This window comes from Macaca mulatta, chromosome 16, assembly GCF_049350105.2.
Source record: "Macaca mulatta isolate MMU2019108-1 chromosome 16, T2T-MMU8v2.0, whole genome shotgun sequence".
Classification (NCBI taxonomy): domain Eukaryota; kingdom Metazoa; phylum Chordata; class Mammalia; order Primates; family Cercopithecidae; genus Macaca; species Macaca mulatta.
Window position 1 is genome coordinate 90,839,601 of NC_133421.1, and position 13,121 is coordinate 90,852,721.

A 13,121-nucleotide genomic window follows, 5' to 3' on the forward strand; every position below is an offset into this window, starting at 1 on the left:
CATCCCCCCAGACCTCCTTTGTGCTCTGCCACCAGGGATGCCCCCTGGGAAGCCGCCCAGATCCTCCCAGAACAGGGACTATTCCCACAACAGGCTGTCCTGGGGGACGCCCCTGTCACAGCCAGACACCCTCCACTGCTCACACTGTGAAGAGCTCATTCCTCATCCAATGTCTCTGGGGACCTGAGACGCCCCCTGGCACTGCCACATGGAAAGGCGGGGCACAAGGGGTGGTCAGCAGGCTGGAGGCGGGCTCTGGCCCCAAAGGCAGACAGACAGGGGCCTCTCTGCCTGGGTGGCCGGCCGGTGGGCCTCAGCGAGGCATCTGAGGACCTCCTGGCACCAGGGTCCCCTTCCCACATCTGGTGATGCAAACGGGATCCCGTGCAGGAAGGAACTGGCGCAACCCTGGCAGGCGTGCCGCTGAGTCAAGGGCAGGCGGTACTGGGGGAGTCAGCACGCCCAGGGGTCAGGCCAGTGTCCCTGGGAAGCCCAGAGTGGTCCCCTTGTCGGTCACAAATACCCCACCTCTCTCAGTGGCAGGCTGAAGTAGCAAGATTCTTGGGGTCCCTGGGGCAGGAGGAGAGAGGAGGGGGCCCTCTGTGCCCCCTACTGCAGGGCAGATAGAACTTTTTGGCTGCGGAACAGGGTTTCTCTGCAAAGGTTTGCACAAGGGCCCAGACACAGAAGAGTCTGAGAGGAACAGAATTCCCAAGCAGAGACACAGTCACTTTTCCAGGTGGAGACACGGAAACCAGGTGTCGGCCAAGCCCCACCTGCACAGAACCCAGGCCCAGGCCACCTGCCTCCCCACTCCCCCGTCCGCCCCCACATCCCCAAGGTGAGGTAGAAAGATACATCCCCCAGAAACGAAAGGACAGACCCGGTGCCTGGGATCAAGCATTAACTTTTCTATGAAGCAAGGCTCCCTGGGGCTGGGGGGTGCCGTGGCCAGGGGCGTGTGCACACACTTGTGGCTCAGACGCATCTGTGGGGCAGCAGCCACCTGAGGCCAGGCCCCCACGCGACCCAGTTCTTCAGAGGCCCGGCCTCCCCCATCTGGCTGGTTATTTGGGCCCATCTCCCCCGAGCCTCCCAGGACAAAGGCTGTGTCCAAAGGACACCTTGACCCCAAAAGCCGGACCTGCCTGGGAGTGATTAAGGAGGGACTTTGATCATAATCCCGAAAGACACCGTCTCAACGCCATCCTCCAGAATACGCTGAAACCCCTGAAATCTAAAATCCCCAAAATCACAATCACCAGAGGGTTGTGTCACATTAGGCAGAGCGAGGACCCTGAGATTGTCTTTATTTGGAAAGTAAGTGTGCTCAAAGGAGATGCACACGGTGGTCAGGTTGACAAGCATGGCCTTTAATTTGGGTATCAACTCGATCATAGAAGAAGTGAAAACACAAGCAAAAAATACAAATCTCCCCGCCAAATTATTCAGTCGCATGAGACTTCCAACCCCTCACAGGCAGTGCTATGTTTGCCTTCAAAAAAACAGCCTTGGGGCCGGGCATGGTGGCTCACACCTGTAATCCCAGCACTTTGGGAGGCTGAGGTGGGTGGATCACCTGAGGTCAGGAGTTCAAGACCAGACTGGCCAACATAGTGAAACCTTATTTCTACTAAAAATACAAAAAAAAAATTAGCCAGGCCTGGTGGCACTTGCCTGTAATCCCAGCTACTTGGGAGACTGAGGCAGGAGAATCGTTTGAACCTGGGAGGTGGAGATTGCAGTGAGCCAAGATTGCGCCACCGCACTCCAGCCTGAGCAACAAAGCATGACTCAGTCTCAAAAACAAAAAACAAAAACAAAAACAAACCCTTTGGCTGGGAGTGGGGGCTCACACCTGTAATCCCAGAGCTTTGGGAGGTGGAGACAGAAGGATCACTTGAGCCCAGGAGTTTGTGACCCACCTGGACAACATAATGAGACCCCGTCCCTACAAAAATTCAAGAATCAGCCAGCAGTGTGACTCCAACCTGTGGTCCCAGCTTGTTGGGAGGCTGAGGCAGGAGGATCGCTTGAGCCCAGGGGGTCAAGGCTGCAGTGAGCCACCATTGCACCACTGCACTCTAGCCTGGGCCACAGAGCAAAACCCTGTCTCAAGAAAACAGCAAACCACAACAAAAGTCCTTTGTCAGAGAAGACTTCAACCAGGTCAGCAACCTCAGAAGCAGATGCTTGCTGACACCAACGCTCCTTCCTGTTACAAAGCACGTTCGGCGGTGAGCTGAGCTATCCTTGGGAATCTGACCACTGGAGAAGATGGATTCTAATATTTAGTACTAAATCTAACAAAAACCAGTGCATGCTTCACTTTGCCTAATGGATGGCACCTTTAAAACCAGCTCTGCTAATTTTTTTTTTCTGAGACCGAGTCTCACTCTGTCACCCAGGATGGAGTACAGTGGTGCGATTTCAGCTCACTGCAACCTCCGCCTCCCAGGTTCAAGCGATTCTCCCACTGTCTTCCCGAGTAGTGAGGATTACAAACATCCACCACCACACTTGGCTAATTTTTGTATTTTTGTGGAGACGGGGTTTCACCATGTTGGTCAGGCTGGTCTTGAACTCCCTATCTGAGGTGATCCGCCCACCTCAGCCTCCCAAAGTGCTGGGATTACAGGCATGAGCCACTATGCCCAGCCTCCGTCCCCACTGATTTTTATCAGCTATATACAATTCATGCCCCTGTTGATTAGGAAATTCCAGGGCTTTCCTGGCTTGTTTCTGTATTAACAACTGGGAAAGTACAGTACCTTATCAGCATGTATTTGAAGATTTGGTGGACTGTGTGGAAGAAAATGGATTTCAATAGAATCCCCAAACCATAATGACAGATTTGGAATTAGGTGTGATCAAGGCTTCTAACAGTGACTTTGAAGATGTCACCAATAAAGTTTGTCTTTTCTGTTCCGCCCAACGCACTGGGCGGAAAATTCAGACGAGACAGGAACTTCCGTTTAAAGATGCGTCATTTGCCTGCGTGGGCGTTCCTCCCAGCTGATGACACCCTGGAGCGTTCAGGGAATTAACAGCTGCATTTGCCCTAAGAAGCCGGGGAAGTTACTAACTGGCTCGAAGATACTCGTGCGTACGGCAGGATGAGAGGACGCTTTGTGATGCTGTTGCTGCTCCATCACCAGCACTATTTCCGCCAAATCTGCGGTCTGTGTATGAGGCCCACGCGCAGTGGACCTCCCGTACCCCCAACAACACAGAAGTGCGGCACGGAAGATGGGAAAATCTAATAGGAATACTCATGCGGTACGGGCCGAATCACAGAATTTCAAAAGGAGCAGTGACGGCTCACGCCTGTAATCCCAGCACTTTGGGAAGCCAAGGCAGGCGGACCACCTGAGATCAGGAGTTCGAGACCATCCCGGCCAACATAGTGAAACCCCGTCTCCACTAAAAATACAAAAATTAACCCAGCATAGTGACAGGCACCTGTAATCCCAGCTACTAGGGAGGCTGAGACAGGAGAATCGCTTGAACCCAGGAGGCGGAGGCCACAGTGAGCCCAGCTGAGATCGTATCACTGCACTCCAGCCTGGGCAACAACAGTGAAACCCCATCTCAAAAAAAAAAAAAAAAAAAAAAAAGACAGAGCAGTGCCACGCAGATGATCAACGTGAACGTGTTCTCCAAGGAGAGCCACAGCCTATGGGAAAAAAAGCAGTTCCTCGTCGAAATGCACAGGCTCGCCACATGGTCATGAGAGGCAACCAGCTCTTAGGAAACGTTTCTGTGCAGCTGCCCATCACCTGGCCCTGCCACACACTTTTTCATAAATCCAATTTTCTTTTTCTTTCTCTTTTTAGTTTTTTCCCACTATTTTTTATCATTTTCTTTTCTTTTTGAGATGGAGTCTTGCTCTGTCATCCAGGCTGGAGAGCAATGGCGCAATCTTGGCTCACTGCAACCTCTGCCTCCCGGGTTCAAGCGATTCTCCTGCCTCAGCCTCCCAAGTAGCTGGGACTACAGGCGCCCACCATCACACCTGGCTAATTTTTGTATTTTAGCAGAGACGGGGTTTCAGCATCTTGGCCAGGGTGGTCTCGAACTCCTGAGCTCAGGTGATCCACCCATGTTGGCCTCCCAAAGTGCTGAGATTACAGGCATGAACCACCGCACCCAGCCTTTCCTACTACTTTATTTACTTTTTTGAGTCGGAGTCTTGCTCTGTTGCCCAGGCTGGAGTGCAGTGGTGCAATCTTGGCTCACTGCAACCTCCGCCTCCCGCGTTCAAGCAATTCTGTGCCTCAGCCTCCTGAGCAGCTGGGATTACAGGCGCCTGCCACCACACCTAGCTAATTTTTGTATTGTTAGTAGAGACGGGGTTTCACCATCTTGGCCAGGCTGGTCTTGGACTCCTGACCTTGTGATCCACCTGCCTCGGCCTCCCAAAGCGCTGAGATTGCATATGTGAGCCACCCAACCAATTATTTTCTTTTTTTTTTTTTAAATAAGGTCTCTCTCTGTCACCCAGGCTGGAGTACAGTGGTGCCATCAGAGCTCACTGTAGCCTCGAACTCCTGGGCTCAAGCAATCCTCTCACTTCAGCCTTCCCAGTAGCTGGGACTACAGGTACGCACCACCATGCCCGGCTAATTTTTTATTGTTTGTAGAGATGGGGTTTCATTGTGTTACCCAAGGTGGCCTTGAACTCCTGGGCTCAAGCGATCCTCTTGCCTCAGCCTCCCAAAGTGCTGGGATTACAGGTGTGAGCCCCCCATTTCTTTACGAGCACAGTTCATCTGTTCATCAGCCGGTAACTGTATGCAACCTTAGTAGCCTGAGGGTTTCTGCAACAATGTATGTTACTATGGCCTATTGTATTGTGTGAAGTGACCTCTGAAGTTTTTATGCTTTTCAAATAAATCCCCTTTTCAAATGCAAATAAATGTCTTTTTTTTTTGAGACACAGTCTCGCTCTGTCACCCAGGCTGGAGTGCGGCGGTGCGTTCTCAGCTCACTGCAAGCTCTGCCTCCCGGGTTCACACCATTCTCCTGCCTCAGCCTCCCGAGTAGCTGGGATTACAGGCACCCGCCACCATGCCCAGCTAATTTTTTGTGTTTTTAGTAGAGACAGGGTTTCACTATGTTGGCCAGACTGGTCTAAAACTCCTGACCTGGTGATCCACCCGCCTTGGCCTCCCAAAGTGCTGGGATTACAGGTGTGAGCCACCACGCCCGGCCTAAATGTCTTTTAAAGAATCTTTTTTTTTTTTTTTTTTTTTTTTTTTGTGAGACGGAGTCTCGCTCTGTCGCCCGGGCTGGAGTGCAGTGGCGGGATCTCGGCTCACTGCAAGCTCCGCCTCCCGGGTTCACGCCATTCTCCTGCCTCAGCCTCCCGTGTAGCTGGGACTACAGGCGCCCGCCACCTCGCCCGGCTAGTTTTTTGTATTTTTTAGTAGAGACGGGGTTTCACCGTGTTAGCCAGGATGGTCTTGATCTCCTGACCTCGTGATCCGCCCGTCTCGGCCTCCCAAAGTGCTGGGATTACAGGCTTGAGCCACCGCGCCCGGCCCAAGAATCTTTTAAATCATTTTTTCCTGAATTCGGTTTTTGGAATTTTGATCTTTTGGGATTTCCACACTCAGAATGATGGCACTTGGGACTGTGTCTTTCGGGATTCAATCAGCTCCTGCTACAGAGAGCCCCAGTCCAGCGGACCCCTCCTCGGCCCTGAGCGCCAGGCAGGCAGGAAACTGAAGACCCCCTGCTGAGTCAGAAGCAGGGCCCTGGGCAGGGGTGCAGCAAGACCCCACAGGCCTCCTGACACAGGGGAGGGGCGGGAGGAGCCTCTAGGACAGTGACGGCGTCCCCACAGGCCCTGGACGCAGCATGGTGCCTGGCCCTGAACTGTCCCCACAGTCACTCCCGAGACCAGATAGATGTGGGCACCGTCTGCCACGTGGGATCCTGAGTGGCAGGTGAAGACAGAGCAGGGGCTGTAAGTCACAAGACTCTGCCCCCACCAAGAGAGGGGAGCCCGAGTGTCCACAGGTAAGGACCACGGATAAGCAGGCCGGCCACGGTTACTTTCAGGAGAGGCCACATAAAATGTAAGCTTCCGGGACAAGCCCAGGACATGGCAAGGTCCGTGGGCCTGGGCCGGGTCCACCCAACACCGCATTCACTGAGCCCGCCCACGCACACGCTCGCCTCCCACCCGGGGCTTCGTGTACTCATAGACGCACACGTGCCCTCCACGCACATGCCTGTCCCACATGCTGGCAGCCCCAAGGTGGGCATCCAGCCCTCCCTCAGGGCTGGGACTAGCCCCACTCTCTGCTGCAGGGACCCCCGCATGGTCCCCGGGGGTTACTACGCCAGCATCTTTAAGCCTGACTCTCCTGCCCCTCGACAGCCAACCCTGCAATCAAACATGGGTGCCCAGCCCAGCCCAGGGAGGGAAGCGAGTTCTGCCAGCTGGACACTCACAAGGGATGTCCCCTCTGTTGACGCATGACACAGCCCAGGCCCAGCCTCCATCAGCATGAGATGCCCCAGGGCCCACACCAAGGCTGTTGGGACGGGCACCTGGAATGCCCCTGGTTCCCCAGCAGGCTGATGCCTGACAGCAGAGAAGCTCCCAAGGGGCAGGCAGCTCCAGCTAAGGTCCCACAGCCCCCATCTCTTCACTCCTGGCCTGTCCCTGCTTGACACACACTGTTTCCCAACACCTTGGCCCTCAGTCCCACTCTTCCTGGGGGCCTACCCTCCTGTGCATCTCGGGCTCCCAGCCCTGACGCAGCCCGGCATCCAGCTGGCCCCCTAGGGACCTGCACAGACTGAGTCTCTCCCTCAGCGCTGGCTGGGCAGCAGCAGGGCCTGCCGGGCTCAGGCTTGCCAAGGAGGAAACGGGCAGGTCCACGGCCAGGGCGGCCGAGCGTCGCGGATGCACGCCGGCTGCAGTTATTTTTAGACAGGACTCGCAGGGCCGCCTGTCACAGAAGGAAAAATAAAACAGAGTCTGACGCACCAGTTCGGGCTCCAGCAGCAGCTGAGCATCTCACCAGACCCCAAGGCAGAGAGCAGGGTGGGGGCCCAGCCTCCGGAGCCAGGGTCCGCGCAGGATCCGTCCTCCCCGTCATTCATCCCTGGGGCCAGGAGCTGCTTTCAGGGACGCCAGCCTCTGGGCCACAGAGATTCCAGGCAGCTTCCCAGGGAGAGAAGGTGCCCGAGCCTGGCGGTATGCTGGTCCGTGTCTGCACCCAGCTCCCTGGGAAGGAAAGCGGGGCGTGTGCCAGCCCCTGGCGCAAGTGCTCCCGCCTCAGCCCATTTCAGGGTGGGAGCTGCTGGTGCTCAGCCCTGCACAGGGTCACGGCAAGTGAAGCAGCAGCCGCCTGCTCACGGCACACAGACCTGAGGCCGCGTGTCCAGGACCTGCCCGCTGCCCCGAGCCTGGTTCCCACAGGCCAGCTGGCCAGGGCTGCCCGATGCCAGGTACCAATCACCAAGGAGGAAATATTTCCAACAGGCACTCGCCTGAGGGGCTCAGAAGGGCTGGGCAGGCCCTGGAAAGGCTCCTGGCATCTTTCGCCACAGAAAGGCAGACAAGACCACCATGGGTAGCCCCACAGGCTCACGAGCCCTGGCGTTATGAAAACAGCAGCCGGCGCTGGTGGGAGGGGAAGCTGTGGAGACGCTCGTCCATGGGGATGGGGGCAAAATGGCATCACCTCCTGAAAGCTCCCTGGACAGTGCCCCACAGTCACACATCAGCACCCCGATCCCTGGGGCCGCTATACACACAGTGAAAACCGCAGGGCCCAAAGAGGCCAAGGCCACAGGACCCTGCTTATGAGACGGACGCCCAGGCCAGGCACCCAGAGACCAACACAGATCGGTGGCTGCCAGGGCTGGGGGCAGGGGATGCGGAGTGATGCCCTCGGGCACGGGGCTAGCCGTGCCATGGCTGCAGTCTTGGGAATGCAGGAAAGCCCCGAGCTGCTCACTTGACACGGGTGGGTCCTTGGTATGTGAATTATCTCTCAGTAAAGGGGCCCTCACTCCAGCGTCCACGATAGCAGCCCACGAGACAGCCCATGGGACAGCCACGGGACAGCCCACAACTGAGCATCATCCACAGTGAGCGAGCGAGATCCCCAACATGCGGCGGGGGAGGGTGCCGGCGAGTGACGGGCCAGGTGGCTGTCCTTGGGGCAGTGGCGAGTGATGGGCCGAGTGGCTGTCCTGGGGGCAGTGGCGGGAGCTCTCAGGGACTCTCGGGGGCTGGGTGTGCTGCCACATGGTTAAATCCACTGGGGAGAAGCCCCGGACCCACACCCCCGAGGCCAGAGCGCGCCTGTGTGTGCCGTGGTCACTAGGAAGCCACACGCCTTTTTCCCAGGGGGTTTGAGGAAATTCCATGTGGGCCACACAGTGGAGCCGAAACCCTAAGCAGGCCCCACCGACTACAGAATCCGCAGGACCACGTACAGAGGGAACCCAAGGCCCCTTGTTCAAAGTCACTAAGAAGTCCCAGAAGCGGAGAAGCGAAGCCAGAGCGGCCCCCGTGAGCGCTAGGCCCTCGTCGGACGGATCCTCACACAGAGGACGGTGTCCCCAGCTCCATCAAGACACAGCCTCAAACCGTGGCCTTGGCACAGAGGCGACTCGGCAGAGCCCTGGTCCTGGGCCAGGCTCCCCTGCCCCCCAGCCTGGCTCCCCCAGGCCAGCTGGCCAGGGCTGCCTGACACCAGGGGCAGGCAGGGGTCTTCCTGGGGACCCTGGCAGGTGGGTGGAGCCGGACTCCTGTCCATCAGCAGCAGGGACCCCACACCCTCCCCGAGGTGAGATGGGGATAGGCTGGCCACGCCCCACCATGAGAGGTGGCCTTGAGCAGCCCCGGCTCAGGACAGCATCCTGGCCCTCACTCCCCCGGGGGCAGGTGGCCCCAGCTGCCCAGACTCGCCCACTGCAGAGGCCCTGCCTGCTCTGGCATGGCCACCTCCACTGGCAGGGTCCCTGCAGGAGCAGGAGTCTCCCGACCACAGCCCCCACCCCCAGGCTGGCAATGGGAGCACAGCCTGCGTCCTCCCAGAAACCCCCACGTACCGGGCTCTGGTGTTGCTCCCACGCGGCTTTGACTGTGACTGTAACCCCAGAGTGACCCCCGGGTGTACCCCAGCCCACCCAAGGCCCCGGCCCCCTGACCCTAGGCCCAGGTCCCTGCAGAGGGAGGCTGGGGACTTGGCGAGGACGCCGCCTCCAGTGACAGTCCTCAGAGGTGCCTGGGAACTGGCTCCGGCCCCGTCCGCTGCCCTCATTTCCTCTGCCGGCTTCCTCTGCGGGGGGCGGGGAGGCCAAGGCCGCCGGTCCCACTGGCGCTTGTTCCTCTGTGAAAGGCAGGGCCAGGCCCAGAGGGGCCCAGACGCCAAAGCCCTCCTGTTACTGTGGCCTGTTGAGGGGACAGGGGTCTCCCCACCACAGACATGGGCTCCTGGGCCCCTGGATCTGTGCCACCACGGACAGGACCGCAGGCCATAGGCCCCACGGCAGGTGCTTTGCATCAGGCTCCCACCCAGGAGTGGTCAAGTGGGCCTCCCGTCAGCCTTGCCCTGAGGTGCACAGAAGGGTCAGGTGGCCTTCGAGAAAAACCCACCCTGGAAGGACCCTGTAGCCGGAGACAGGAGGCCAGTGACAGGAGGAACCACGTGGTCCCAGGCTCGCCACCACACCACATCCGAGTAGACACGGGGGCACGCCGTGGACCCCCTGCCTACCCCGTGGCCTGAGGAGGAGGCAGAGGACGCCACGCAGCTGTGGCCCTGGCATGCTTCCTCCTCACACCCAGCCAAGCGCCCTGGCGGGTTCTGAGGCTGGGGGCCAGCACGTACCCTCATTTTCTTCCAAGGATTAACTCTTCCTAGGACGCAGAGTCTCCTCATGTCTTGAGGCAGCTGTGCTCACCCCTCAGACCCAAGGGGACCCCCAGATGCATGTCTGGGACCACGGGCTGCTGGCCCAGACGGCAAGGAATGGATGTGCTCACAGTTGTGGAGGGTGGAGGAGGAGAGCACGGTGTGGGCAGGGCCGCTCCCTCCGAGGCGCTGGCGGGATCCTTCCTGCCTCTCCGGCATAGCCGCCCCAGGTGCTCCTGGGCTTGGCTTTGCTCCAGCCTCTGCACGTGGCCTCCTTCCCCCGTGCGCACCACTCCTCCCCTTTTTATCAGGCCCCAGTCATTGGATTCAGGACCCACCCCACTCCAGGCCGACCTCATCTTAACTTGATTACAGCTGCAAAGACCCTAGTTCCAAATAAGGCCCCATTCCGAGGTACTGGGCGGGCATGGGTTTGGGGTGACATATTCCACTCAGCAGATGCCTCCGGGGGCACAGGCAGGAGCACAGTTCCCAGGTGGCCGGGGTGGTGGGTGAGTGCAGAGAGGACGTGAATGGTCACTAGCCCTGGAGCTGCCGTGATGGCACCCGGGTTCTCTCAGGAGCCTCGTGGAACATGGGTGCTGCCGGACCCCGTGAAAGAGGTGAAACAGACACAGAGAAGTTATGACACCTGTCCATGGTCACACAGCAGGGCCCAGCTCAGGACACCAGCCCACAGCAGAACTCTCCCGTGAGGCAGGGTCAGGGTTGGGAGCCAGGGAGGCAGCGGCCATGGCAGGGAGTCGATGCGTCCCAAACATGCAGGGCGGCATAAGGCAGACCTTCCAGCATGTTCCACACAACACAACAGCTGCCAGCCCACCCCAGCCGGCTCTGGGGCACTCGGGCCCACAGGGTGGCCACCGCAGGGGCAGGTGCTGGGTCTGAACCCCCAGCAGGGGCTGCTCCCTCTGGCACACCCAGCGCCTAGGCTGGTCCTTTGGGTCACTGCACCGCCCCATGGAGGGAAGCGCACAGCCTGGCCTCCTGGAGAATGTGCCGGAATGAGGGAAATGGTCTCCCTCGGGGGGCCTCACACCCACACCCTCCCCGAATGCCTGCACTCACGCTGGCAGGTGGGAGCCAGACCCATGCCCAGGGCCCATGGCCTGCATGTGACTGCTTCCCAAGGCCACTATCCACACAACCTTCCCATGGGACCCTCTCCAGGAACCTATCTCGGCCTGCACGCCCGAAGCCTAAGGGTCTCGGTGGGAGACCTGAGAGGAAGGGGGATGGGCCCAACCCACGGGCACAGCTTCCCCTGGGGCATCCTCTGAGACCCCAGGGGGCAAGAGGAGGACAGGTAGCTCCTCCAAGGGCAGGTGCTTGCTGCCTGAGCCTGAGCGGTCTGGGAGGCTGCAGCAGCAGCTGCCTTCAACCAGACCCCACACATGGCGCCCGGGCAGTGTCAGCCGTGGGGCACCTTCCAAGGGGAGGACTCCCAGGGGCCACCCAGGCCCGTGGCCTCCTGCTCAGCCCCTTGAGCCCCTGAGTCCAGCCCTGCCCCTGCCACTAAGGCCACGCCTGGCCCGGGGTTCACTGCCTCCTCTGCCCTCTCCCCATCAGCACCATCTCCCTGAGGCCCAGCCTGCCCAGCCCTGTGCCAGGGATCCAGTTCACATGAATGCTGAGAGCAAGCACCACTGCCAGGCACAGGTATTTCTCCCAGGAACCCCTCATGGCGCCTGGCTCAGGTCAGACACAGGGAGGAACCGTGGGCAGGAGACAGGGCGTGAGCCGAGGGACAGGGGAGAGGTGGGGGTGTGGGGGTGGCAAATCCAGGCTGCCACGTGTTCCGAGAACTTCCACAAGCTCCAAGCCCTGCCCACTGGTCAACAGTGACACCTCTGCATCGGGGTCAGCCATGACAGGCCCTGCCCAGGTACCCACCCTTGCCTCAGTGCACCACTGCTGTCCCTTCAGACCTGCCCATCACAGCCATTCCCACCTTACAGATGACAAAACGGGCATGGAGAGCCAGTCACAGAAGGGCCCGTCAGCAAACCAGAGGCAGCCCCAGGGCAAACTCCTGCTCCTAACTGTGCAGAGCATTCGACCCCCCCACTTCAGGCTCAGTGCGCCTCTCTGGAAGATGGAGCAAGGCGGCGTCCCCAGGCCCACTCCCAGCCTAGGACAGCTCCAGGCCCCAGGGCTCAGGACGAGTAGAAATCACGGCGCTCTGAGGCCGCACCAGGGGAGGTGAAGGCTGGGGAGGGTGAGCAACAAGGTCAGCCCCCTCCCTTGGGGCACTCAGGTAGAAGGGGTGACCTCCGCTCGCTCAAGGCCATGCCACCCCCTTCCTGCCAGCCTGGACCCGGCCATCCTGCCCACACGCTACCTCCATCACCCTGCCTTCCCTGGCCGCCATGCCCACCCCAGAGCGAGGTTTCATCTGTGCAGAGTGGAGTTCAGAGAGGCTGGGTGAGGAGCCCGAGGCCACACAGCACAGAGGCTGGAGGGCTGCAGCTGCCAAGAAATCCCCCAGGGTCACTCACCCACGCTCCCGAGTGCCAGGGAGATGGGGGAAGAGCTGGGCTCCAGAGGAGGCGGCTCTTCCTGGTGCTCGAGCAGGCTCCTGGGCTGGGTGCCCCCCTGCCCTGCCCACATCTGCCTGGCGCGGAAGAAGGTCGGGGCCCAAGCAGCCCACAGTCTGTGCCCACAGCCTCCACTCTAGCTCAGGCCCTGCACTCTCGGGCATCTTTGCCCCCTGTACCACCACAACTGCCATCACCTCTATGGAGACTGGCACCAGCTCCTGTGATGAACAAGGAGCTGGCCCGGCAGCGGGGCGGGGCCTGGTGACTGAGGTGAGACCCCTGTGCCCAGGTGCTGGCACTGCCCCAGATGCTGAGTGACACACAAGTCAACTGCCAGAGCCACAAGCGTGGGCCCCTCCCCTCTGGGTGCCCCCCACAGACACAAGCAGCCTCAGAAGGAACCAACTCGCTCCAGTTCAGGGATGGCAAGGAGCCAGCCGTGTGCTGCAGGAAGCTTGGGCCCTGGGGGGTCTCTGTCCCAGCACCACGACCTCCAGCACAGAGCCAAGTGCTCACCAAGCACTAAGCCCACCTGGGCCTGCCACAGGTACTGTCAGCGCATGTTATAGATGGGAAAACCAAGGTTCACAGAGGCAAGGCCAGGCAGAGGGACTGCAGCGCCGGGCAGCCAGGCTTGGAAGACTGGGCTAAGTTTAGCGGGAGGGCACGGGAC

The 13,121-nt window shown here is 59.5% G+C and overlaps 1 protein-coding gene across 11 annotated transcripts in view; it reads right to left on the minus strand.

Moving 5' to 3' along the window:
* The window catches only part of AATK (apoptosis associated tyrosine kinase), a 47,488-nt gene that overhangs the window by 32,427 nt on the left and 1,940 nt on the right, over window positions 1–13,121 (minus strand). The gene's annotated exons all lie outside the window — the stretch shown is intronic.